The sequence below is a fragment of the Gopherus evgoodei genome, chromosome 1 (genome assembly GCF_007399415.2).
Source record: "Gopherus evgoodei ecotype Sinaloan lineage chromosome 1, rGopEvg1_v1.p, whole genome shotgun sequence".
Classification (NCBI taxonomy): Eukaryota; Metazoa; Chordata; order Testudines; family Testudinidae; genus Gopherus; species Gopherus evgoodei.
In genome coordinates, this window is record NC_044322.1 from 323,865,602 (window position 1) to 323,891,414 (window position 25,813).

Consider the following 25,813-nt stretch of genomic DNA (forward strand, 5'->3'; position numbering starts at 1 on the left):
ACAGGGTGTGGCAGGTACTAGATATGCTCAGTAGCTGTTTCTGAGGCTGTACATAAAGTTTTCACTTTGGGCAACCCATTTGGCAGGTCACATTCTAGTCACCCTCTGAGAGTGGATCCAATCAGAGAACAAGGGTTGAGGGTAAGGTTATAAATACCAGAGTTAAAGAGAGCCCTGACTGACACAGGACCAAGGGATGTGTCTGCTGTGAGGGCTGGGTCCCAATCCCTCTACCACTCAGGATACAGTGCAGCACTATTTCAGCTTTACTTACTAGGGATGCCCTCTATTAGGATAGTGTTTGGACCACTGTGGTTGCATTTTGTGGATCTAGAAGGAGAGCTTGGGAGATGCAGGGAGCATTTACTCCTCCAAGGGCCCACAGAGCCTGGGGAACTTACACTGAACTATCAGCTAACTGCTCTAAACTGAGACTCTGTCTCTGTGAAAGAGAGAGAGAATGGAGCAGCACTTAGCGAGATGAGGGTTCTGACTAAGCTGACTTATGGGGAGAAGACAGTGCCCTATAGAGTGAGCACCTTATAGAGATCCAGGGGAATCTCTGTGCCCCTTTGGGTACACACTACAGATTTCTGTTTCACCAGCAACTGAGGGTATTTTTACACTGCAATATAAACCCAAGCTCAGACTCAGGCTCAAGCCCATGCCCACCTTCTGTCTACCCACAATTCTATCTGATTCAGGCCCAGGACCCCAAGGGTAGAGGGTTCAAAGCCCAAATGTCGTGGGGGTTTGGGCCCGAACTCCATTGTTTTGCAGTGTGGATGCAGCTCAGGCTTGGGCCCTCCAGATTCGGCTCCTGAGAATCTGCCAATTCAATCCCACAATCCCATGGGACAGCGTCCTTTGTCTTTTCTATCCCAAGACTGGTCAATCGACCCCCAGGAAACTGAAGTAACTCTCTGGTTCTGGTACAGCTGCTCAGCATTTAATCCTTCCCTTTTGTTCAGGACACAGAGCTGCAAACACAGTGAACCTCTTCCTGCATTTGTAATGGCCACAGACATGAAGAAGTCCTTTGCAAGTATGCTGCAGGCAGACACTGGTGAATCTCTGGCGTGAGGTGAGCAAACAGTTTGATTTTAGCAAGAGTTCCAGGAATGACCACGCATACCAGCTCTCAGCAAAGAAGCGTGCAGTGTTGGGGATTCACTGGATCAGTGACCAGTGTAGGGAGCAGATTAAGCAGTTCAAGACAGACTACCAGAAAGCCAGAGATGAAAACCACTCCTCTAGGAACTCCATATCATCCTTCCCATTTTACAAGGAGTTTGACTAGGTTCTGGGTACTGTGCCAAGCAGAGCGGAATGAATGTTTTGTGGGCCCCTTCTCCACCCACCCTAAGACCACCCCCAATTTATTCCCCTGAGACCCCACCCCAATTCGACCTCTTCCCCGCAAGACCCCACCTGCCACTTGAATGGGAGGAGAGGGCAGAGAGGAGCGAGCAGGGCCTTAGGGGGGTGAGGGAGGGAAGAGGCCAAGTGGAGGCAGGGCCTCAGGGCAGAGTGTGGTGGAGCAGGGAGCGAGGCCACGGTCTGGGCACCAGGACCCTTTCTGAGTATGGACCCGGCCCTACAGGACCATTGGTGCCATTGTAAAACCAGTACTAGCACCGAGCCAAGATGGCAAACTTCTAATCCCTGAATCCAGTACAGCACTGGAGGGGAGCCAGCAAGTCCCAGATCAGGCTGATTAAGTGACTCTTTCTCACACTGGTCCCCAAAGAAGCTTTGCCCCTGGAGAAGCTGCAGCACATTTTGGGACCCTGCTTGGAGTCCCTGCTTGATTTGTTGAGGTTTTTGTAACAGGAAATCATGCCTCATCAATCTACTAGAATTCTTTGAGGGGGTCAACAAGCATGTGGACAAGCAGGATCCAATGTATATAGTGTGCTTAGATTTTCAGAAACTCTCTGACAAGGTCCCTCACCAAAGGCTCTTAAGCAAAGTAAGCTGTCATGGGATAAGAGGGAAGGTTCTCGCATGGATCAGTAACTGGTTAAAAGATAGAAAATAAAGAGTAGGAATAAATGGTCAGTTTTCAGAATGGAGAGAGGTAAGTAGTGGTATCCCCCAGAGGTCTGTACTCGGACAGAACGCATAGACTCAGACTTTAAGGTCAGAAGGGACCATTATGATCATCTAGTCTGACCTCCTGCACAATGCAGGCCACAGAATCTCACCCATCCACTTCTATAACAAACCCCTAACCTATGTCTGAGTCACTGAAGTCCTCAAATTGTGGTTTGAAGACCTCAAGTTGCAGAGAATTCTCCAAGCAAGTGACCCGGGCCCCATGCTGCAGAGGAAGGTGAAAAACCTCCAGGGCCTCTGCCAATCTGCCCTGGAGGAAAATTCCTTCCTGATCCCAAATATGGCGATCAGTTAAACCCTGAGCATGTGGGGAAGACTCACCAGTCAGCACCTAGGAAAGAATTCTCTGTAGTAACTCAGATCCTATCCCATCCAACATCCCATCACAGACCACTGGGCATACTTACCTGCTGATAATCAAAGATCAATTGCCAAAATTAGGCTATCCCATCATACCATCCCCTCCATAAACTTATCAAGCTTAGTCTTAAAGCAAGATATGTCTTTTGCCCCTGCAACATATTCATAAATTATCTGAAAAAGGGGTAAACAGTGAGGTGGCAAAATTTGCAGATGATACAAAACTATGCAATTTAGTTAAGTCCAAAGCAGACTATGAAGAGTTACAAAGGGGTATGACAAAACTGAGCGACTGGGCAACAAAATGGCAAATAAAATTCAATGTTGATAAATGCAAAGTAATGCACACTGGAAAAATATAATCCTAACTATGCATATAAAATGATGGGATGTAAATTAGCTGTTAGCACTCAAGAAAGAGATCTTGGAGTCCTTATGGATAGTTCTCTGAAAACACCACTCAATGAACAGTGGCAGTCAGAAAAGCTAACAGAATGTTGGGAATCATTAAGAAAGGGATAGATAATAAGACAGAAAATATCACATTGCCTCCATGATACACTGACATCTTGAATACTGCATGCAGATGTGGTCGCCTCATCTCAAAAAAGATATATTGGAATTGGAAGAGGTTCAGAAAAGGGCAACAAAAATGATTTAGGGGTGTGGAACAGCTTCTGTATGAGGAAAGATTAAAAAGACTGGGACTTTTCAGTTTGGAAAATAGACAACTAAGGGAGAATATAACAGTGGGTCTATAAAATCATGACTGGTGTGGAGATAGTAAATAAGGCAGTGTTATTTACTCTTCTCATAACAAAAGAACTAGAGGTCAACAAATGAAATAAACAGGCAGCAGGCTGAAATCAAAGAAAAGGAAGTATTTCTTTACACAATGCACAGTCAACCTGTGGCACTCTTTGCCAGACAATGTTGTGACAGCCAAGACTATAACAGGATTCAAAAAAGAATTAGATAAATTCATGGAGGATAGGTCCACCAATGGCTATTAGCCAGTATGGGCAGGGACGGTGTCCCTAGCACTGTTTGCCAGAAGCTGAGAATTGGCGATAGAGGATGGATCATCTGGTGATTACCTGTTCTGTTCATTCTCTCTGAGGCACCTGGCATTGGTCACTGTCAGAGGACAGGATACTGGGCTAGATGGATCTTTGGTCTGACTCAAATATAGTTATGTTCTGTCGTAGCTTCTCATCAGCCCAGGCTCCAAAGGGAGCAGTAGCTCTCTGTTCCAGTTCCCTTCCCATAATATGGACACTGCCACTCCCCTGCACCCTCTGACCCAGGAAGCTAAGTCCAATTCCAGAGAGCATCTACCACTGCATTATGGGATCTGCAGTCCTTCAAAGGCAGCATAACAGTACACAGAGGTCTGTCTAATCTGAACCTGATAGGGTTCAGAGGCTCCTCAAATAGGAGCCTTCAAAAAAGTGATGTTTTTTATTTTATTAAGAAGTTTTATTGCTATCACTGCATCACATCATATAATGTGTGTTTCAAATAATAAAGGTAAATACATGCTATGGAAAAACTGGAAAGATGTATGCAAACACCATTTCTCAGTAGTTACCTACATATATCTCATACTGTACATCTACAGTTCTTACCACTCTCACCCCATCCCATTTCATAAGTGGGCGTGTTATTAATTCATAAGCACAATGCATGGCAATCAACTCTTCACCCTGCAGTTCATAAGCAGTCCTTTCATCTACAAGTACAATGCATGTAATTAACAATCCCCCTCAAAAAAAATTTTCCTAGGCAGTCATATCATTCATTCTTTCATTCTTAAGTACATTGTAACTTCCCTCAGTTTTCACAAGTGGTTCATGTTGATTCATTCATTCATTCATAAGTACAATGCCTGGCAAGCACTCTCCCCACCCAACCATTTCATTGTATGATGTGACAGTACCTCATAGACTCATAGACTCTAGGACTGGAAGGGACCTCGAGAGGTCATCGAGTCCAGTCCCCTGCCTTCATGGCAGGACCAAATACTGTCTAGACCATCCCTAATAGACATTTATCTAACCTACTCTTAAATATCTCCAGAGATGGAGATTCCACAACTTCCCTAGGCAATCTATTCCAGTGTTTAACTACCCTCACAGTTAGGAACTTTTTCCTAATGTCCAACCTAAATCTCCCTTGCTGCAGTTTAAGCCCATTGCTTCTTGTTCTATCATTGGAGGCTAAGGTGAACAAGTTTTCTCCCTCCTCCTGATGACACCCTTTTAGATACCTGAAAACTGCTATCACGTCCCCTCTCAGTCTTCTCTTTTCCAAACTAAACAAACCCAATTCCTTCAGCCTTCCTTCATAGGTCATGTTCTCAAGACCTTTAATCATTCTTGTTGCTCTTCTCTGGACCCTCTCCAATTTCTCCACATCTTTCTTGAAATGCAGTGCCCAGAACTGGACACAATACTCCAGTTGAGGCCTAACCAGCGCAGAGTAAAGCGGAAGAATGACTTCTCGTGTCTTGTTTACAACACACCTGTTAATGCATCCCAGAATCATGTTTGCTTTTTTTGCAACAGTATCACACTGTTGACTCATATTAAGCTTGTGGTCCACTATGACCCCTAGATCTCTTTCTGCAATACTCCTTCCTAGACAGTCTCTTTCCATTCTGTATGTGTGAAACTGATTGTTCCTTCCTAGGTGGAGCACTTTGCATTTATCTTTATTGAACTTCATCCTGTTTACCTCAGACCATTTCTCCAATTTGTCCAGATCATTTTGAATTTTGACCCTGTCCTCCAAAGCAGTTGCAATCCCTCCCAGTTTGGTATCGTCCGCAAACTTAATAAGCGTACTTTCTATGCCAACATCTAAATCGTTGATGAAGATATTGAACAGAATCTGTCCCAAAACAGACCCCTGCGGAACCCCACTTGTTATACATTTCCAGCAGGATTGGGAGCCATTAATAACTACTCTCTGAGTACGGTTATCCAGCCAGTTATGCACCCACCTTATAGTAGTCCCATCTAAATTGTACTTTCCTAGTTTATCTATAAGAATATCATGAGAGACTGTATCAAATGCCTTACTAAAGTCTAGGTATATCACATCCACTGCTTCTCCCTTATCCACAAGGCTCGTTATCCTATCAAAGAACGCTATCAGATTAGTTTGACACGATTTGTTCTTTACAAATCCATGCTGGCTATTCCCTATCACCTTACCACCTTCCAAGTGTTTGCAGATGATTTCTTTGATTACCTGCTCCATTATCTTCCCTGGCACAGAAGTTAAACTAACTGGTCTGTAGTTTCCTGGGTTGTTTTTATTTCCCTTTTTATAGATGGGCACTGTATTTGCCCCCTTCCAGTCTTCTGGAATCTCCCCCGTCTCCCATGATTTCCCAAAGATAATAGCTAGAGGCTCAGATACCTCTTCTATTAACTCCTTGAGTATTCTAGGATGCATTTCATCAGGCCCTGGTGACTTGCAGGCATCTAACTTTTCTAAGTGATTTTTTACTTGCTCTTTTTTTATTTTCTCTTCTAAACCTACCCTCTTCCCGTAAGCATTCACTATACTAGACATTCCTTCAGACTTCTCAGTGAAGACCGAAACAAAGAAGTCATTAAGCATCTCTGCCATTTCCAAGTCTCCCGTTACTGTTTCCCCCTCCTCATTGAGCAGTGGGCCTACCCTGTCCTTGGTCTTCCTCTTGCTTCTAATGTATTGATAAAAAGTCTTCTTGTTTCCCTTTATTCCCATAGCTAGTTTGAGTTCATTTTGTGCCTTTGCTTTTCTAATCTTGCCTCTGCATTCCTGTGTTATTTGCCTATATTCATCCTTTGTAATCTGACCTAGTTTCCATTTTTTATATGACACCTTTTTATTTTGTAGGTCATGTTCTGTAAAAATTGCACAAGCACATTCATAAACATACTATTCTGCCTCTTTCACTGGCCCATGCAAGTCCACAATGTGGGAATACAAGGCATCCCTGACTTCTATTGTCTGGGTGCAGCCAGCTTCATCTGTGGTAGGTGCACTTTCAGGCTGAGGGTACAGATTGCGAAGAGCACAGCAAGCTACAGTGATGTGGACAGCATTGATGACACTGGCATCTAGATGGGTTTCTACACATCTCCAGTGCTGTTTCAATCTGTCAAAAGCATATTCAGCTATTATTTTGCACCTGCTGAGAGTGTAATTAAAGCTTCTTTTGCCAGGTCCTATGAAATCAAGATATAGTTTCATAAACAAAGGCAAAATGGTTTCATAAGCAGTGTCCCCAGTGAGAACAATAGAGACAGTCACTCCATTTATGACAATGTCATTTGATGGTAACAGCATCCCAGTCTGTCCATGAATGTAGACACTCGATCAGCAGAAAACCTGGCTTCATGTATTTTTCCAGTGCAGCCTATACTGGCACCATAAATAAGCCTCTGTGGTCCACAAGGGCCTGCCTGCATAATAATGGAGTAGTATCATTTGCGGTTTATGTACTCGTGGTCCTCGAGGATGAGCAAATATGGGTACATGAGCCCAAATGCAGTTTGGATAATCAGTTCTCTCAAAACCAGTGACTACTTCAGATATATCGTTCACACCCACCATCCTTGGGCAAATCACACACCTGATGGCCTCTGAAACCTCCATGACCACTTTACTCACTGTTGACTATTGAATGCCAAACTGGTTAGCAACAAACCTGTAGCAGTCGGGGATAGCCAGCTTCTAGACAGTTATAGCAACCTGTTTGTGGATAGGTATGGCTTCCCTCATGCACGTGTCATGACAAGCTGCTCACGAGGCTCCAGAAATGTAGCTTTCTTCATGCAAAAGTTCTGCTGGCCAACCAAGGTCTGCAGGACAATGTGATCCCACCAGTCTGTGCTTGTGGCCCTGCTGCAGAAGTGCTGATCTAGGCAGAGAACATAAGTGGCTACACCGAGCTGCGAGCATCAGCAACCAGTTCTATTCATCCATGTCTGTATTGCCCTCCTCCTCCACCAGGTGCCTTCAGTAGCTCAGAAACCTCCACTGGAATGTCTCCCAGCATCTAATGGATGCTCTTCCTGTTTGCTGAAACAGGAGTGAAAATGCGAGGAAAAGAAGCTCTTAAAATAGAGACTCTTCCATGTTGCTGGCTCTGATTATTAGAAGCATACAGACCTAAAACATAGCTTGGCAGGATGTGTTTCAGGCTGCCACAACTTCTTGTAACATTCAGGGCAGACTATCAAGTTTCCCCACACTGTCCAGGAAGCAGGGGCTAAAGTATCCCCAGCTGTGGAGGGAGCTAGGAAGATTGGGATATGGCAGGAAATGGAGATTTGATGGGTCTGCTTATTGTAGCGTGGACACCTTAGCCATGTGTTGGGGTCTGGGTCCAGAAATTCTTAACCTCTGGTCAATATGCAATGTGGATGCTCAGGTCCTGGGCTTGCAAACCCAGAGTCCACTGGCTCAAGTCTCAATAAATGTGGGCTTACACTGCAGTGTAGCATACACTGAGAGGACCTGTCAACTATTAACCCAAGAGTTGGAATGCTGCTAGCTGTGGAGATCCCCAGACTGTTTGTTTGCTGACGGAGTTCTGAAGGGCTGAGATGTGCAATTTATTAAGATCTGAAAAGTCCAGGGGACACACACCAACATATACTATAAAGCAGGGGTCAGAAACCTATGGCATGTGTGCCAAAGGTGGCATGCAAGCTGATTTTCAGTGGCACTCTGCTGCCAGCCTGGGGTCCCAGCCAGCGGCCCCACTCAGTCCGCTGCCGGCCTGGGGTTCTATCCGCTGGCCCCGTAAATGTAAAATGTATTACTGGCATGCAAAACCTTAAATTACGGTGAATAAATGAAGACTTGGCACACCACTTCTGAAAGGTTGCTGACCCCTACTATAAAAAGGCTGAGAAGTCATCTCTGAGAGAAGATCAGAGGAGAATGTATTTTGATATTGGTTTGCTAAAGCATGGAAAATGTTATGTGGAAACTTTATGTTTGAATATTTGTAACAGAAACAAAAAAGGGGGAAGTCTATATAAGGAACACCAATAAATTTGTTGTCTGATAGGTTTGTTTAAAAGACACTCATATTATTCCAAATACTATTTACATGGTTTTATATGATATATAAGGGTACAATTATGTCATGGAGGGCATGGATTCTGTGACTTTCTAGGACCTCCATGACTACTTCTGCAAAGGCAGGGCTAGATCAGCTGCCAGTCCCCCCCACTCCAGGGTATTTTTAGTAAAAGTTAGCAACAGGTTGTGGGCTTCCATGAATTCTTAGTTATGGTCCTCGACCTGTCCCTGACTTTTACTAAAAACACCTGTGACAGAATTTTAACCTTAACTATTTATATAGTGTTTTGTGCGCATTAAATGTTTGCTTCAGTAATAAAGTGTATAGCACTTTCTTTGAAAATTGACTGAGAATTCTTAACATCAATTTATCAAGATTTTAAAGACAACTCCTCTGAGGTTTAACTCTGTGTAATGCTTTCTGAAAAGAGAGAACTCAGACCAGTGCTTCAGCAAAGAATAAAGCTGAGGTGAAAGAAGAAGGGGAGCATATAATTATAGACAAGATTGCCTGACCATCCCCCTGTCCATTACATTTGAAGGACTAAGGCCTTAATTTACATTGCTGGAGGAGGAAGCATAGGTGAACAGTTATGTTTCAAGAAGCACCATAAATTAATGTAGAAGTAGAGAAAATGTTAAACTTAAATATGCCTGGAAATAAAAATGGTTACTTACAATAGAGACTGTAGTTCTGTGAGATAATTGCTCCCATATGGATTCACACTCTTAGAAAAGCACATGTATGGAAATAAACTCACTAGCTTCTAGTCAACAATGTCTGTTGGAGGCACTTGGCTCCCCTACTCTGGGCTCCAAAGGTGAAGCAAGTATATGGCTTACAAATTAGATTGTAGCTTCTTCAGAACAGGGACTGTGTTCTCCTATGTGTTTTTACTGCACATAGCACAATGGGGCACCGATCTTGACTAATACAAATAATACATTTTAATAAATAAGTGGCCCAGACTCCCTTCAGTTCTTCCCACTAACTTCTTCATTTTCAGCTAATTGTTAGCCTGAGACTCTCAAAAAGTGGGGAAGATGGACCGGAAGCGTGAATCCATATGGGCAATCATCTCAGAGAATGACATTTACCATGGAAGTAACATTTTTTCTCCTTCGAAAATGTCCCACATGGATCCCAACTTTTGAAGATTAAAAAGCAGTAGTGACCCCCCCGGAGATGGATCTCTGGCATATTAGTTGAAAAGTGATTTGAAGAACCCCCACTGCTGAACTGGGCTTCAGACCTAGGGGCCAAATTCAGAAAACAATGTGAGATGGTGAATATAGAGCTGCAAGCTTTCATGATATAGATATTACGATGACACACTCTGGAGTCTGGTTTAGAACTAGAAAGAGGAGTGCCTCAGAGACTAGTTCTACAGGTGGCCAAATGCATGCCAGATGGCAACAGTCAGGTCCACAAACCTATAAAATGATTCCCTTGGGACAATTTGTTGATATGGACTGAACCATGGTCTTATCCTCATCTGCACGAAAGGCTTTGTCTACACTAGATTTATTTGGGAAATCTCCCATGGTTAGACAACACAGTAGTGAAACACTGCTGGTCCTGTCTACATTAGATGGGCACTCTTCTGTTGCTACCATCGTTCTATAGTAAGCAAGCCCTTAGCTGAATTGAGTTGCTGAGTAGTCATTAAGGCTGCTAATCATAATTTGGGCTTTAGGAGTTTGCTAGGACATTATCTTTCCCTAGTACATGAACTGGGATGATTTGATGGCAAATGCTCCACTCTCAGAACAAGACAGCTTCTTGGCATGGCTATCTCAATCAGGATCCTCCTAAGAGATTGCTGTAATCTGCTTCCATGATGACATTCGTCAAAACTTGGGCAACTCTGGAACTGATCAGAGGGAGGAAAGACCAGAAGCACATGAATGTGGTACCTTGTCTCTGCAGAATGCACAGGCCTTGGACAGTGTGAGGGTAGTTTAGGTGAGCACACCTTCTCCTCCTCTACCTTCAGTAGAAAGATGAGGAGGGAATTCTCTGATTGGCATGTTTCTCCTTTCATACCACAGCTCAGTCCTGAATGGCTAAGTTGTCCATGATGCTAAGATGGGAACGATATACATAATCAGCCCTCCACAGGCTAGGACATAACCCAGTAAATGGTGCCACAGAAGTACAAAGCCATGAGATTTAACAGCCACAAAAATAATTACACAATTCCTCTGAGGCTCGGCTCTCAGAGCATATTGTCTTCCGAATGGTATGAGACTTGTCTGCTGGGCAGAAAACTGCTCAAGATAATTCCAACATTTTCTGCCAAGAAAAAATGACTATAGGAAGCCCCAACACCTAAAATTCTATTCTACTCTATTCAGATTTTTCTATCACATCCATCCTTAGAGTACCTAAGCACCGTGGACAGCATTTATACATTCTTCACAGCAGAGGACACTCCTTGAAATGACTGAACTCTCGTCAGCCAATCATCTACATACAAGTAGACACAAATGTACAAGTAATACATTGGCATTTTGTGAAAAACATCAGCACTACAGAAAAACACAAAGGTAAGACAGTGTTTGTAATGCTCTTACATAGAAAAGAAGATATTTCCAGTGAGACAGATAGTGACATGAAAATAGGGGTGAGAAAGGCCAATGTCATCTTTTGATGGCATAGTCCAAATATTCTAACCCATGGCCCACCCATATCTTGTTGAGAATCTTCTCTGCTTCATGGGGCTCTAGGCAACAAGACTGATGAGTTGATTGAGAATCTGCAACCAGTCTGTCTTGTAGCTATGTACCCCTTCCCTTCCCCATCCATACTTCTCTTTGGGAATTCCTACAATGAGAAATACTCAGGGACACCCATCTTGCAAAACGAGCTGTAAGAAAGGTTCCTCAGCAGTATAGAGGAAAGTGATTTTACTCCTGTTACTACTTGCCACCCTGGGAAAATGAAGTCTATATCTCATAATAGATCTGATGTGCTTAAAAAAGGGTCTGGATTGGGAGAGGGAATGAGGTCCAGGGTTAGGACCTTTTCTGCTGTTTGACACAGCAGAACTAGTAAGATAAGAAGGTCCGATTGAGTCAGAATACCAAGGAACCTCTGCATGGGCCTCAAGCTGCATGGTCTCATAGCATCAAGACCAATATTGTGGTTCCTGGACACCAAGGCTTTACCTCTCTAAAGGTGGCTCTCATAGCAAAGTTTTGACAAGAATGATAGTGAAAAAAGCTTTACTGGGGCTGACCACTGGGGAAGATGACAAATCCAGCCTTACCAACAAAGCATGGCTGGCCCCACAATGCCAAAAAGACATGTGGCCCGAAAACAACGCTGGAGGAGACTCCACAGTAATCAGTACCAAATAAACTGGCACTGATGGAGCTGACACTGTGGCATCATCCCTTTTTTGATGTACCAAAACAGTCCTGGAGAAATACCAGTTAATTGCGATAAACCAACCAGAGATGAGATCAGAAAAGCCATCACCATGATGAAGAATAGGAAGGCGGCTGGACCTGATGACATCCCAGCAGAGGCCCTGAAAGCAGACCTGGATGCTTCAGTGGAAATGCTGTACCCCCTCTTTGAGAAGATATGGGAAGAAGAAGTGATTCCGGTAGACTGGAAAGAGGGATATCTCATCAAAATCCCCAAGAAAGGAGATCTTAGCAACTGTGCCAGTTATAGAGGAATCACACTCCTGTCAGTGCCAGGGAAGGTCTTCAACCGAGTCCTCTTAGAGAGAATGAAGGATGCCGTCGATCCACAGCTATGAGATGAACAGGCAGGTTTCCGGCAGAATAGATCATGCACGGACCAGATAGCAACGCTTCGCATCATAGTCGAGCAGTCTATGGAGTGGAACTCCTCGTTGTACACCAACTTTGTTGATTATGAGAAAGCGTTCGATAGTGTGGATCGAGAGACCCTCTGGAAGCTCCTTCGGCACTACGGCATCCCAGCAAAGGTGGTCAACCTGATCAAGAACTCATATGACGGTATACACTGTAGAGTGATCCATGGAGGGCAGCTTACTAACAGCTTCCAGGTGCAAACTGGAGTCAGGCAAGGATGCTTGTTGTCACTACTTCTCTTTCTCCTCGTCATCGATTGGATTATGAAGACATCCACTTACGAGCGTAGGAACGGAATCCAGTGGACGTTGTGGACCCAGCTTAATGACCTGGACTTTGCTGACGACCTTGCACTCCTTTCGCACAGTAAACAGCAGATGCAAGAGAAGCCCAACGTAGTGGCAGCCACGTCATCACAGGTTGGCCTCAACATTCACAAGGACAAGACCAAGATCCTTAGGATTAACTCCAGCAGCAATGACCCAGTCACATTGAATAGAAGCCCCCTGGAAGAAGTGCAGTCCTTCACCTACCTAGGTAGCATCATCGACCAGCAGCGTGGCACAGAAGCAGATATCAAAGTAAGGATTGGTAAGGCAAGAGCAGCCTTCTTACAGCTCAAGAACATCTGGAGCTCCAGAGAGCTGTCTTTGGCAATAAAAATTCGACTGTTCAACTCCAATGTGAAATCAGTCCTACTGTATGGAGCTGAAACCTGGAGGACAAACAAAACAACCATCAGGAAGATCCAGACCTTCATTAATAGCTGCTTCAGAAGGATTCTCCAGATCCACTGGCCAGACACCATCAGTAACATCCACCTCTTGGAGAGGACCTGTCAACTCCCAGCAGAGGAAGAAATCAGAAGGAGAAGGTGGGGTTGGATAGGACATACACTACATAAGCAGCCAACTATCACCACCAGACAGGCACTGTGGTGGAACCCCCAAGGCAAGCGGAAAAGAGGCCGTCCAAGAAACACCTAGCGATGGGACCTTCAGGCTGATAGCAAAAAAATGGGCTATACCTGGAACCAGCTAGAGCGAATGGCCCAGGATAGAGGACTCTGGAGATCTGTGGTTGGTGGCCCATACCCCGATTGGGGTGACGGGCATGAGTGAGTGAGTGAGTGAGTGTTCCAGGCACTGATCCTCATGCTTGTTGTTGACCTAGAGAAAGTACAGACTAATTCATTAACCAGGTCTAAAAGCCACTTATGGTGAGCACCTCTTTGGAACTCAGATATCTTTCAATGTTGACTATACTGGACACTCATTACCAGACTCTTCCCCAGCCCTTAAGAGCATCCTTTGCCAGAAGGTGTTTGAAGCAGCCCTCCTGATCTTTTGAGATTCTGTTGAAGAAGGCAGGTTATAGAGAACACCTATGAGAATGATAGTCTTCTCCCAGACACTGAAGACAATGACCATGACTATCAATCACTAACATCGCAGCACTGAGTGAATCACAAGGCTTGTAGTTCAACCTCCTCATGGCACGAGCCACATCACCACTCATATTAATAGAACCCAACAAAGAATAAAGCAAAACCATCCCAAAAAGAAGTGAAAAGCCAAAAAAAGGGAATCAGCTGAAGAGGACTGGGGCTGTTCTTCCTTTGGGGGTTAGAAGGAACTAAAGGGCTATTGGAAGCATTCCCCTTTTTATAGTCTCATAAACCAGAATTAGGGGGAAGTAGCAGCCAAAACAGGCACTCCTTGGTAGAAACTCCATGTTTCGCTCCTCCCCAAAATGGCAATGTGTATCAACGATCCAGTTATCAAAGGAGGAATGAAAGTTTCTATTATACTATGCATTTTGAATTAGTATTCTAGACTCATAGATAGAGCTCTGCAAATCTGTAGATACCCACTTTATATCTGCAGACCATATTTGCAGATTGGATGCAGATACAAATTTTGTATCTGCACAGGGCTCTACTCATGGATATGTAGGACAGAAAAGGACTTCAGGAGGTCATCAAGCCCAGCGACCTGTACTGAGGCAGAACCAAGTATACCTACACAATCCCTGACAAGTGATTGTCTATCCTCTTCTTAAAAACCTTCAGTGATGGGGATTCCACAACCTCTCTTGGAAACCTATCCCAGTGTTTAATGATCCTTATAATTAGAAAGTATATTCCTTATATCTAACATAAATCTCCCTGGCTTCAGATTAAGTCGATTATTTCTTGTTCTATTTTAAGTGGACATGACGAAAAATCACTATCCTCTTTATAATAGCCCTTAACATATTTGAAGACTATGATCCAGTCCTCCCTCAGTCTTTGTTTCTCAAGACTAAACATGTCCAGTTTTTTTACCCTTTTCTCATAGGTCAGGTTTTCTAAACCTTTTATCATTTTTGTTGCTCTCTTCTGGACTCTCTGTTCACATCTTTCTTAGAGTGTGGCACCCAGAACTGGACACAGTACTCCAGCTGAGGACGCATCAGTGCCAAGTAGAATGGGAAAATTACCTCCTGCATCTTACATATGACAGTCCTGTTAATACGCCCCAAAATCATACTAGCCTTTTTTGCAATTGCATGACATTGTTGGCTCATATTCAATTTATGATCCACTATAGCCCCCACATCCTTTTGGCAGTAGCACTGCCTAATCAGTTATTCCCCATTTTGTAGCTGTACATTTGAGTTTTCCTTCCTAAGTGTAGTACTTTCCACTCGTCTTTATTGAATTTCATCTTGTTGAATTCAGACCAATTCCTCATTTGTCAAGGTCATTTTGAATTCATTATTCAGGTCATTAATGAAAATATTAAATAGAACTGGACTCACGACAGACCCTGTGGGGCCCCACATGATATGTCTTCCCAATTAGTGTAGTTATCGATGGTAAGCTGCCTAAGTACAGTAGTCATGTGCCCACCTTATCGTAATTTCATGTAGCCTCTATTTACCAAGTTTGCTTATGAGGCTGTCACATCGGACTGTGTCAAAAACCTTACTAAAATCAAGACATATCATGTCTACAACTTCTGCCACTATCCACTAGGCCAGTAACACTGTCAAAGGAGGAAATTAGGTTGGTTTGGCATGACCTGTTCTTGATATACCCATGCTGGCTATTACTTATTACTCTATTATTCTCTAGGTGCTTACAAACTCACTGTTCAATAAGTTGTCCCAGTACTGTACTGAAGTGAGGTTGACTGGTCTCTAATTCTCTGGGTCTTTGTTCCCTTTTTTAAAGATAGGCACTGTTTGTCCTCCGTGATTTAACTCATCCCCTGAGTTCTCAAAGATAATCCCTAATGGTTCCAAGATTGCTTCAGCTAGTTCTTTAAACTCTCTAGGGTTCAATCTGCCTACCTGAATACATCTACCTTATCTAAATATTCTTTAACTTGTTCTTTTCCTATTTGTGGTTGCGTTCTTTCCCACACTGTTGTTAACATTAAATGTGTTAAGTATCTGGTCACCATTAACCTTTTTAATGAAGACTGAAGCAAAATACGCACTGAACACCTCAGCCTTCTTGATGTCATCCATTATGCACTCTCCTTCCTCACGTAATAGTGGATGTACACTTTCCTTCATCTTTTCCTTGCTCCTAATGTATTTATAGAACCTCTTTTTGTTGCTTTTTATGTCCCTTCCTAGGTGTAACTCATTTTGTGCCTTTTTACTCATTCTCAGCAATTTGCCCATGCTTCCTGTTTTTATAGGATTCCTTTTTCATTTTCAAGTCATTAAAGAGCCCATGATGGAGCCATATTGGCTTTTTACTATTCTTCCTATCATCCCTTCACATTGGGATAATTTGCTGTTGTGCCTTCAGTATTGTCTTTGAAAAGCTGCCAGCTCTCCTGAACTCCCTTTTCGTTCAGATTTTCATCCCATGGGACCTTACCAATCAGTTCTCTCAGTCTATTAAAGTAAGTCTATTGGTCTTATTTCACTCCTTCCCTTCCCTAAAATCATGGAATCTATTATTTAACTATTACTTTCAACCTAGCTGCCTTTTACCTTCAGATTCACAATCAACTCCTCCCTGTTAGAATCAAGTCTAAAATGGTTGTCTCACTTGTACTTCCTCCATTTTCTGAAAGGACAAGTGTCCACAATACATTCCAAAAACTTACTGGGCAGACTCTGTTTTGCTGTATTACTTTTCCAGATGTCTGGATAGCTCAAGTCTCCCATTACTACCAGATCTTACATTTTGGATATTTCTACTATTTATTTCAGAAATGCCTCATCCAGCACCACCTCCTCCTAATTTGGCGATCTGTAGTAGACCCTGACTGTGATGTTTCTCCTATTCCCCCGACTCCTTTTAACTTCACCTGGAGATTTTCAACTGCTCTGCCTCTCACCTCTTTCTGGACCTCATAACAAATGTATTATATTCTTAATATATAATGCAACATTTCCGGCCTTTTTTCCTTGCCTATCCTTCCTGAACAAGCTATACTCCTCTTTACCAATATTTCAGACATGACATTTGAGTCTTGATGATACCCTGTAGCCTATAGGACTAATCTTTTCTCATAGTTTAAGTATTTGATTTATTGTAATAGGTTTATAAATTTATATTAAAATAAGTTTGGCTATAATGCAAGAGACCTACAGGCCAAAAACCTACATGTTAAGCTAAAGCAAAGTTAGCATATCTATAGTGGGCACTTTTACCCAGAAAATAAAGTTGATCTTTATCTTGTTATCCAAATAGATAAAGTACCCACACCTATGTCTAAGACCTTTATCTAGACCAGGGGTCAGCAACCTTTCAGAAGTGGTGTGCCGAGTCTTCATTTATTCACTCTAATTTAAGGTTTTGTGTGCCAGTAATACATTTTAATGTTTTCAGAAGGCCTTTTACTATAAATCTATAATATATAACTAAACTTTTGTTGTATGTAAAGTAAATAAGATTTATAAAAAAATTAAGAAGCTTCATTTAAAATTAAATTAAAATGCAGAGCCCCCGGACTGGTGGCCAAGACCCGGGCAGTGTGAATGCCACTGAAAATCGGCACACGTGCCATAGGTTGCCTACCCCTGACCTAGACCAACAGACAATGAAAAATGGCATAGGGAATTTTTCAGTGTTGCACCCAGAGACTTCAGTATACCACAAGAGACTGATGTGCATACATACCTGTCACCAATACGCACATATATATTAGCTTATGTGGTAAGTGTACTCTAACATTTTGTGGGTGAGGAATGAAATTTGGGCACAGGAGGAAGGATTTCCGGCACTTACCCTATAAAAGAGGTAACCCACCTCAATAGAGTACTCCATATCCATTCTCACTTACATTCTATTTCTACTCTCTCTCTCTAGTCTATCTTTGATGACTGCTACTATTAGTAGGCTGTACTTGTTCTTATTAAACTTTAAATTTCAAGGGAATTAGGCTAAGCTTGGTCTCCCTAAGTTTTATTCTTAGTTTATTAGGTTTTGATTTTAAGTTTAAGCTAGTCAAGTAAACCCTAGTTTAGTTTTGATAGCTCTTAGCATTAGATTTTTCTAAGCACTGCATCTCTCACTCAAAAATTGAGAAATTTGAACTGCAAGGCTGGTCCTGTGTCTCTTACCACCAGTTTATCAAGGAAGTGTGTGAGTATATTAGCCAAAGCTTTGTTGCATATACTACTATATTATCATATGTATCTTTTGAATAGCAGTAATGCAATTGCAACTCTGGGTATTTTACCATTTACTTAATATTATTTATGTTAATAAAAAGTCAAAGTCTGTCTCCGTGTGAGCTTTGTAAATTCTGTGGAGCCTGATTCAGGACAAGAACTTTTATCTTCTGATCAAACAGACTGGTGAGCCTAAAACCCACACTATTAATATTAATGATTAATTATTATTAATATTATTAATTAATAAAATAAAATAAATTGTGAAACCTCTAGTTGAGACAGTTATTCAAGAATATGCTTCTGGGGAATTTTCTACCTAAACCCAGTAAGTCTATGGTTAGATTATGACCTACAGCATGTAGCTCGTAGGGGAAGTTTATCCCATTATATTCACTGTCTTGTCTTCTATTATATTAAGCTGTAACGCAAGAAGCCTACAGGCCTGTATCCTGCAAGATATTAGCTGGAGCCTAAGTTAGCGTAAGTGTGGTTAAGAAGGGCATAACCCTTGGCACAGATCAACAGTTACCTTTAGATTTTGGAAAGAAATGAGGAGTTTGCTCAATGGTAGGAGTTAGAATGCTCCAGTAAGTGCTACTGCAAGAAACATGGAAGTAATAACCAAAATTTGCTTAAGTAAGAGGTGATGGTATGATCATGTATTGCAATGGTAGTTACACATATCAATATGTTAACCTATAGAATTAGTACCCCTCATTATTATATTGGTATAAGGCTAAATATGGCCATTGAGGAGCAGATGATGCTCACATCCCATAACAGGGCAGTCACCCCATGGTCTCGGACTGTTCTTTCCTGGGCCTCTTCCATTGCATTCTGCTTCTTTTCTACTTGACCCTTCAATTCACTACAGGACTTGGACCATCGGACACTGCATGCCAGACCCAGAGCTGGTCCTTTTGTCTCTTACTACCAGGTCCTCAACTAAGGGTGTGAGTATGCAATTCTAAGAGTTTATGCATAGAATAATACCACAGATAACAAGATCATGTTAATACAGAATTGGGGTTATGTGGATTGGATATTTTCTAGCTTTATCCATTATTTTAACAAAGGTATCTAAGGTTTTACTTAGTCCTCAGTGTGAGTCTCCTCGGCATCCACCCAAGATTCCTCACAAGATACTGAACTCATAGTGTTAATTCAGTGTAGCCTCATTCTGGGGGGAAGAACCTTATCACAGTCAGATCAATTGGTCATAAATCTAATCATCATCAACCTTAAAAAGGCTCAAAGAACAAGCATGAAGGTTGATATTTCTTATATATTTTTATTTTAGCTAGGATTACTAAGGGTGATACTATTCATTCACAGAAAGATTTGCAAAAGTTACCGAAGTTCTTTGCCTCAGTAATGGTTTGTGGCACTGATTTCCACAAATAAACTATGTATTGCATAAAAATGTATTTCATTTTAATAATTTTAAACGAGTTACCTTTGAATTTAATTAGATGTCACCTTGTTTTTGTATTACAAGAAAGAATAAACTGGAGTGCCATGAAGGCCTTCTCGATACCATTCATTTTTGCATGAATCTATTATACCTTCGCAAAATGCAGCTTTTAGGGTAGTTTTTGTCCCATCATCCTCTGTGGTTAAATATTATGCAGATAAGCTGCTTAGCTTCAAAGTAAGGTCCTTATCTACCTTAATTATGCACTTTACTGCCTGGCAGCCAAGTGGGCTTACTGAACATCTTAGCTGGTTTCCTATTCCTGAGGGCTTGTCTACACTTACCGAGGGATCGACATGCGGCGATCAATGCATCGGCAGTTGATTTAGCGAGTCTAGTGAAGACCCGCTAAGTAGATCACAGATCACTCTGCCATCTCTACTGCACCAGTTCGAGAAGAGTAAGAGGAGTCAATGGGAGAGCGTCTCCCATTGACATCAAGTAGTGTGGACCTCACAGTAAGTAGATTTAAACTATGTCGACTTGAGTTACACTATTCACGTACTCAAACTGTGTAGCTTCAGCCTGTTCTACACTACGCGTTTAAACCAATTTTAGCAGTGTTAAACCGATTTAACACCGCACCCATCCACACTACGAGGCCCTTTATATCGATATAAAGGGCTCTCTAAATCGGTTTCTGTACTCCTCCCTGATAAGAGGAGTAGCGCTAAAATTGGTATTACCATATCGGATTAGGGTTAGTGTGGCCGCAAATCAATGGTATTGGCCTCCGGGCGGTATCCCACAGTGCACCACTGTGACCACTCTGGACAGCAATCTGAACTCGGATGCACTGGCCAGGTAGACAGGAAAAGTCCTGTGAACTTTTGAATTGCATTTCCTGTTTGCCCAGCATGGAGCTCTGATCAGCATGGGTGGCGATGCAGTCCCAAATCCAAAAAGAGCTCCAACATGGACCGTACGGGAGATACTGGATCTGATTGCTGTATGGGGAGACAAATCTGTTCTATCAGAGCTCCGTTACAGAAGACGAAATGCCAAAGCATTTGAAAAAAATCTCAAGGATACACAGTGCTGCGTGACAAGCGTAACAGAAAGCCAAAGAATCAAATGGACGCTCATGGAGGGAGGGAGGGGTTACTGAGGACTCCAGCTATCCCACAGTCCACAACAGTCTCCGAAAAGTATTTGCATTCTTGGCTGAGCTCCCAATGCCTGTAGGTTCAAACACATTGTCCGGCAGGGTTCAGAGAATAGCTCGTCAATTTACTCCCTCCCCCCCCACGTGAAAGAAAAGGGAAAAAAATCGTTTCTTGACTTTTTTTAATGTCACCGTATGTGTACTGAATGCTGCTGGTAGACGTGATGCTGCGGCAGTAAAGAGCAGTATCCGCTCCTCTTCCCTCCCCGGTGGCAGATGGTACAATATGCTTGATAGCTGCTGAGTGCTCCTGGCTGGCCTCAGGTGAGGCCGGCCGGGGGCGCCTGGGTAAAAATAGGAATGATTCCTGGTCATTCCCAGTAGATGGTTCATCATAGCAACTGGGGGCTGAGCTCCATCAGTCCCCTCCCTTTCATGTGTAAAGAAAAGATTCTGTACTGCGTGGACTACCATAGCAGCGGGACGCTGGGCTCCTCTCCCCCACACCGCATAATGTCCTGCCTGGACTATCATAGCAGCTGGAGGTTGCCTCCCCCTCATTTTATCTCACTAACAAGTCACTGTTTCTTATTCCTGCATTCTTTGTAACTTCATGACACAAATGGTGGGGACACTGCCACAGTAGCCCAGGAAGCTTGGGGGAGAAGGGAAGCAATGGGTGAGGTTGTTGCAGGGGCACCCCCTATAATGCCATGCAGTTCATCATTTCTGTGGGATCTGACACGGAGCGGGTGTGCTCTCTGGTTCTCTAGTACACTTGCCCCATATTTTAGGCAGGACTGACTATTTTTAGATACCATAAAGGAGGGATTGACTCGGGGAGTCATTCCCAGTTTTGCCATTGCGCCCCTGGCCGACCTCAGCCAGGGGCACCCATGATAGCAGTAGACGGTACAGAACGACAGATAGCCGTCATCTCATTGCCAATTTACAATGGCAGCAGACGGTACAGAATGACTGATAACCATCTCTGCTATCAGCAAAAGTAAATGAATGCTGCTGTGTAGTGCTGGAGTATCGCCTCTGTCAGCGGCATCCAGTACACATATGGTGACAATGACAAAAGGCAAAACAGGCTCCATGCTTGCCATGCTATGGTGTCTGCCAGGGCAATCCAGGGAAAAAGGGCGCAAAATGATTGTCTGCCATTGCTTTCCTGGAGGAAGGAATGAACTGACGACATTTACCGAGAACCACCCGCGACAATGATTTTTGCCCCATCAGGCACTGGGATCTCAACCCAGAATTCCAAGGGGCAAAGGAGATTGCAGGAACTATGGGATAGCTACAGAATAGCTACCCACAGTGCAACACTCCCGAAATCGACACTAGCCTCGGACCATGGACACACACCGCTGAATTAATGTGGTAGTGTGGCAACGCGCACTCGACTTTATGCAATCTGTTGTACAAAACCGGTTTATGTAAAATCGGAATAATCCCGTAGTGTAGACATACCTTTAGATTGACTTTTTCCTGTAGCGTAGACAAGGCCTGTTATACTTAAAAGTTCTTTCTATTTTCTTTAGGTCTTTGCCTCTTTGCTCTTCAAGCCAATACACAACTGCTCAATTTTACAGTGAAAAATAGATTGCATGACACCTAATAATTCATGGAGTGGATCTTGATTACCATATTAAAATTCCTTATTTCAATTTATAAATTACTTTACACATTCATTTAATTTATACGCACTGCCAGCTCTCAAGAATATCAGGACTGGGAAATTTTACTAGTTTCTTTCCAAAAACCTGTCTTGTTTGTCTCTTGTCAAACATGTTTATAAGTATCATTAACATGTTAATTTTCCCTGCTCTTATCCTCCATCAGTGTTGCTGCTGCTGCAATGAATCATTCTCCAGATGGCCGTTTTTCCCCCTGAGCTGGAAAGAGTAAGGTTTCTTGGGCAATGTGTTTTGGCTAGCCCATATATCACCAATTAATTTGTGAGAGACAAGAGTTATTCTCCTCTAGGGTTTTTTGTTTGTTTGTTTGTCTTTTTTTTGAGGTGCAGAAGGCAACAGGTACAATCTGGTGTAGGCCAAAGGCAAAATGTTCATCAGAAGTGTCCTCATGGTCCTGAGATTAAAAAAAGTTGTCAACTCTAGTATGTATGGATTAGTGGCATCTATAAAAAGGAATTAACTCCATCAACATCAGATAAGCATGAGAGGATATGGCATATGTACATATGTACGTGTGTGTATTACATATATTATGCATATGTCCAATACTCCTTTTGCATAGAAAAACTACTGCACTCAAAAGAAGCAAGAACCTTAACTGCAGAAATTGAACATAAAATAACAATTTCATAGAATCACTGACGTGTAGGATTGGAAGAGACTTCAACAGATCATTCAGTCCAGTTCCCTGCACTCAAGGCAGGTCCACGTATTAACTAGACCATTTCTAACAGGTGTTTGTCTAACCTATTCTTAAAAAAACCTTTAATGATGGAGATTCCACACTCTCCCAAGGCAATTTGTTCCAGTCCTTAGCTATCCTGACAGAAAGTTTTTCTTAATGTCCAACCTAAACTTCCCTTGCAGCAATTAAGCCTATTGCTTCTTGTCCTATCCTCTGAAATTAACAAGAACAATGTTCACCCTCCTCCTCATAATAATCTTTTATGTATTTGAAAACTGTAATTATGTCCCCCATCAGTTCTCTCTTTTCCAGACTAAACTAATTCATTTTTTTAAAATCTTTCCTCATAAGTCATATTTTCTAGATCTTTAATCATTTTTGTTGCTCTCCTCTGGATCTTTTCCAATTTGTTCACATCTTTCCTGAAATGTGGTGGCCAGAACTGGGCACAATACTCCAGTTGAGGCCTTATCAGCATGGAGTAGTGTGAAAGAATTACTTCTTGTGTCTTGCTTACAACACTCCTGTTAATACATCCTAAAATGATTTTTTTTTTGCAACACTGTTACATTGCTGACTAATATTTTGCTTGTGATCCACTATTACCCCCTGATCCCTTTCTGCAGTACTCCCTCCTAGGCAGTCATTTCCCATTTTGTATGTGTGCAACAGATTGTTCTTTTCTATGTGGGGTACTTTCCATTGGTCCTTATTGAATTTCATGTTATTTATTTCAAACCATTTCACCAATTTGTCCAGATCATTTTGAATTCTAATCCTACCCTCCAAAGCACCTGCAATCCCTCTCAGCTTGGTATCATCCACAAACTTTATAAGTGTACTCTCTATGCCATTATCTAAATTATTTATGAAAATTTTGAACAGAACTGGACCCAGAACTGATCCCTGCAGGACCCCACTTGATAAGCCCTTCTAGCTTGACTGTGAACCATTGATAACTGCTCTCTGGGAACTGTTTCCCAACTGTTTATCCATGTTATATTAGCTCCATCTAAGTTGTATTTCCCTAGTTTGTTTATGAGATGGTCATGTGAGACAGTATCAAAAGTCTTACTAAAGTCAAGATATACCTCATCTACTGCTTCCCACCTATCCAAAGGTTTGTTACCCTATCAAAGAAAGCTGTTACTTTGGTATGACATGATTTGTTCTTGACAATAGCATGGTGACTGTTACTTATCACTTTATAATCATCTAGGTGTTTGCAAACTGATTGCTTGATTATTTGCTCTATTATCTTTCCAGATAAACTGACTGGTCTGTAATTTCCCGGGTTTTTCTTATTCCCCTTTTTATAGATTGGCACTATACTTGCCCTCTTCCAGTTCTCTGGAATCTCTCCTGTCTTCCATGAGTTTTCAAAGATTATCACTAATGGCTCAGATATCTCCTCAATCAGCTCCTTGAGTATTTTAGGAGGTTATTTCATCAGGACCTGAAGACTTGAAGACATCTAACTTGTCTAAGTAATTTTTAACTTGTTCTTTCCCTATTTTAGCCTCAGATTATACCTTATTTTCACTGGCATTCACTATGTTAGAGGTCCGATCACCACTAACTTTTTTGGTGAAAACTGAAACAAAAAAGTCATTTAGCCCTTCTGACATTTCCAAAATCTCAGTTACTGTCTTTCCTCCCTCATTAAGTAATGGGTCTATCCCATCCTTAGTCTTCTTCTTGCTTCTAATGTATTTGTAAAATTTTTTTTGTTACTCGTTATGCCTTTAGCTAGTTTAACCTAATTTTGTGCCTCTCCCTCTCTAATTTTATCCCTACATGCTTGTGCGGTTTGTTTATATTCATCCTTCATAATTTGACCTAGTTTTCATTTTTTGTAGGACTCTTTTTTTGAGTTTCAACTCACTGAAGATCTCCTGGTTAAGCCAGAGTGGTATCTTGCCATACTTCCTATCTTTCCTACACTGTGGGATAGTTTACTCTTGTGAATCTATATAATGTCTCTTCGAAAAACTGCCAACTCTCTCGAACTGTTTTTCCCATGTGATCTTACCTACCAACTCCCTGAGTTTGTTGAAGTCTGCCTTCTTGAAATTCATTATCTTTATTCTGCTGTTTTCCCTCCAATCATTCCTTAAATTCATGAACTCTATCATTTGATGATCACTTTCACCCAACGTACCTTCCACTTTCAAATTCTCAACCATTTGCACTTATATAGTAACTTGAGCAAGGATAACATGTTTTACAAATATTAGATCTCCCAACACCATTATGAGGTAGGTGAGTATTCTATTGCAAATTCACAGATGGAAAATATGGAGGAACTAAAGTAAAATGAATTGCCCATGGTCACACAGTAAAAAATACAATCCTGTTCTTTTGACTACAAATCCTATCCCCGCCCCACTGTCATACATGTATGTGAAAGTCATCGCCTCAATATTTAATCTGTGTTCCATGTATATGGCCTCAGAATCTGAAGCAACATTCTAATCCAGATCCCAATATACAGTTTCTTCCTTTCCTTCAGAAAAGAAACCAAATAGATAATCCAGAGCAACTTCTTGCACTGATCTTGCTCAAATGTGAGCATGTAAGCTTCTTGGTCAAATTCTGGCACCAGCTTTGCCAAGAAAGGCCTGGGATTTACTGCCTGCCTCTGAGGCGCATCAGGGTAAGTGAGCCTCTGAAACAGCTGCTTTTGGACCTGTGGCTGTTGTGGGTTGCAGCCTGGGGCTTGCTCCTGTTCCTAATGCATAAATTGATGCTGTTCCTTCATAAACTGCATCAAGTTCTCTTGCACAGCAGCCTGGGAT

General features: G+C 42.2%; 1 protein-coding gene across 24 annotated transcripts in view; it reads right to left on the bottom strand.

The window, feature by feature from the left end:
- The window catches only part of CADPS2 (calcium dependent secretion activator 2), a 602,399-nt gene that overhangs the window by 319,769 nt on the left and 256,817 nt on the right, over window positions 1-25,813 (bottom strand). The window lies entirely within an intron of this gene.